The sequence below is a fragment of the Crocuta crocuta genome, unplaced genomic scaffold (assembly GCF_008692635.1).
Source record: "Crocuta crocuta isolate KB4526 unplaced genomic scaffold, BGI_CrCroc_1.0 scaffold598, whole genome shotgun sequence".
Taxonomy (NCBI): Eukaryota; Metazoa; Chordata; class Mammalia; order Carnivora; family Hyaenidae; genus Crocuta; species Crocuta crocuta.
This window is the reverse complement of record NW_027532848.1, coordinates 796,100-799,579: the sequence shown is the minus strand read 5'-3', so window position 1 is coordinate 799,579 and position 3,480 is coordinate 796,100. Positions and strand designations below refer to the sequence as shown.

Genomic DNA, 3,480 nt, shown 5'->3' with positions numbered 1-3,480 from the left:
CACGATGGGCTATCTATAAGCTTATTCTTTTGACAAATCAAGACTCTTCTGTTGCTGTCTGCTTCCAGCAATACCATGCTTTCAAGATGGACTTTCCCCAGATGATTTCTGAGATTTCCTTCCTATTCTGTCATGGGGATTTTACTGTCTCCATTTTTTTCTACACTACTTTTTTTTTTTTTAACCTAGAAGAGGAGGCTGTTTGTCCAATCAGTAAGGAAGTGGTTAAAGGTGAAACTTAATGAAATGCTGCAAATAATTTAAAATGATAATTATTAAAAGTTATATATAGCAATATATATAAATATTTATGTAATGATACCAAGTTTGAAATTGGAATTCAAAATTTTATCAACATTATAGGACAACTAAAATATGTAGACAACAAATGGAAGAGATTATAGGCAAAGATGAGCAATTATGAATCATCGAAATATCAGAATGGTAGATAAATTGTTCTTTAGTTTGGGTATGATGATTGGCTTAAATTTTCAGAGTATAGTACTACTAGTGCTTGCCTTGCAAACCATTTCATTGTGGCAGGGAGGACATTCATCAGTGATACTGCTGCAAGGGCGGCTGCCTGCTTTAATCACAGCTCTCTACCTCTGCAGCCACACAGCTTGATGCCTGCCTGACCAGGCTCACCAGCTTTCTGGCTAATCTTAGGCACAGAGACTCTGAAGGAATTTATGGAGCAAGGAGATCCTGCTCAAATTATCCAATGCCTCTTTATGTCTATTTTCACCCTTTCTTCATAAAAGAAAACTGTAAATGATAAGCCAACTATTACCACTCAGTAGTGATAACATATTAGACATAAAGGCCAGATCTTCATTTTATATGCTCCCTTACTTTCAAATGTTTTTTTATTGTTTATTCCTTTTTTGAGAGAAACACAGAGCACGAGCAGGGGAAGGGGAGACAGAGAGGGAGACACAGAATCTGAAGCAGGCTCCAGACTCTGAACTGTCAGCACAGAACCCGACGCGGGGCTCAAAATCACAAACCATGAGATCATGACCTGAGCTGAAGTTGGACACTTAACCGACTGAGCCACTGAGGCAGCCTTATGCTCCCTTTCAGAAGAATTAAAAATTGTAGTTTCATTTTTTAAAACATATTTTTTATTTATTTCTAGGAGAGAGAGAGAGAGAGCCAGCGTGAGCAGGGGAGGGTCAGAGAGAGAGGGAGTCACAGACTGAAACAGGCTCCAGGCTCTGTGCTGGCAGTCAGCACAGAGCCCGACGCGGGGCTCGAACCCACGAACCGCGAGATCATGACCTAAGCGAAAGTCGGACGCTTAACCGACTAAGCCACCCAGGCGCCCCTTGTAGTTTCATTTAAAAAGGGGATATACTTTGCAATTATCTTTTTAGCTTTTCATGGTAAAATGGAATATGAAAACCTGTTCCCTGTATACTATTTTCATTGTTCTCATTTCCCACCTGTTGGCTTATCAGTAAGATGATCTTATTTGTCACTTCATAATTACAGGTATCTCCCTTTCTGATCTTTACAGTGTTTTCTTGATTTGTCTTAGCCACATAGAAGACAATCGGTAGAAGAGAAAATCTGTGAGGTCATCTACAAGAGTAAGTGCTATGCATTCACATCCTAATTCTGTGATTTTTAAGAGGAGTTTCTGAACTTCTCTGGCCTTCAATTTTCTCACCTGTAAACTGGGAACGATAGTACTTTTCATGGAAGATTCTTGAGATGGTGAAACAAGCCAATTTATGTGAAGTGATTAGCACTGTTTTTGACAAATAGCAAGTACTAGCTAAATGTTAGTATTGGCACTAGAATTACTTTTAGCTTTAGCATATGTCATTTAAGAAATGGATGGGAAAATTACAGCTTTGGTCATCTTTATATAATGAACTTACACTGAAATTATACATACATACATACATATATAATTAAATTCCTAAATATATAACACAAAAACATCAGTTTCTATAGATAATGGCTGAGCCATTTTTATCATGTCATTTTAGAATAAAAATTCAAAAGCCAATTTTTTATTTTAAAAGCATGTCAGGGAGAGCAATTATAATACCATCTTGTCTGTTTTAGGTATTTAAAATATATTACTTATTTTGATGATGGAATTGTTTTGTTTTATCCTTTCATATTTTCTTTTACAACTCTTTTCATCTCTTATTTAAAACCCCTTGCTTTTCTAAGAGCTATAAAACCCTCATCACTCTTGCCATCACTTCAAGATTCTTGTAGATTTTAAGATTTCTCATGTGCCACCCCGCAGAGTCTTCTTGCTCTTATCAAATTTATCACTATATGCCTCTCATCTCTCCTTCCCTTACTCTAACTCAAAGGTCCAGTCCAAACTCTTTTCCCTTGTTAATTCCTCTCCACCAGTTAACGACTCTGTTCCAAGATCTGCTAGATTCGTGGAATCCTCAAATTTTGGAGAGGAAAAACAAATGGCAGAACATACTGAATACATTATGGATAAGACGAGAGACTTCAAGAGTAGCTACATGAATTCTGTATTTCCCATAGTCAAACCAAGAATTGGGAACACCGTCATTAGAAATTCCTCCACCTTCAGCACTCATGGGGATGAGCACTGGGTGTTATGTGGAAACTAATTTGACAATAAACTCTTTGCAAAAAAATAAATAAAAAATTAAAAAAAAAAAAAAAAAGAAATTCCTCCTCCTTCTGTGTTCATCCCAAGGAGAAAATCTTAGTGGCAACATGTACCTTGTGAAAGAAATAATTGCTTCCCACAGAGCTAATGATAAGCCTGTAAAATTCTATGTGACTTTCTAATATTCTTGCCATATAAACAAAAATCTTGTCTTTATAGCAGCTCAGGTCCTTTGGAAAAGTAGCTATGGCAGAAATTGTCTAAAAGCTCACTAGCTCACTTTTCCCATTGACTCTTCCTGATGTTAAATTGGAAACTAGTTCTGGTCAATGGGATGTGGGTAGAAGCGAGGTACATCGCTTCCAGGCCAGGCCTGTCCATAGAACCCCATGGATAAATTGGTCACATTTTCTCTTACTCTCCTGCAGTGACTATGGGCAACCATGAGTTTAAGATGATAGTTTCACAAAATTGGAGAAGCCTGGATTCCTCAACTTACTATTTATGAGAGAGCTCCCAGGAAGAACTCTTCAACCTGCATGGTACAATGACACATCCAAGGAATTAATCATTATTATATTAAATTATTGAGAAATCAGGGTTTATTTTTTAAATAAACCTAACATAAACACATATGCCATGTAGCTCGGCACAGCCTAAACACTGACTAATTTAGAAATGGAAGCCACTTCATCCAAGGAAACCACAATACAAGGCTTTTTTTTTGCAGATGACATAGCTAATTTGTGATTCAGACAATTGTTTAGCAGAAGGCCTTTTTCCACCAGAAAAAAAAGTCTATAGAGAATTTTAATAAAAAATTCAATCTAATCAAGTTCCCACTGTGTTACTTTTCTGCTTTC

General features: G+C 36.9%; 1 protein-coding gene across 1 annotated transcript in view; it reads right to left on the bottom strand.

Moving 5' to 3' along the window:
- Window positions 1-3,480, bottom strand: part of DMD (dystrophin) — a 637,032-nt gene that overhangs the window by 545,379 nt on the left and 88,173 nt on the right. The window lies entirely within an intron of this gene.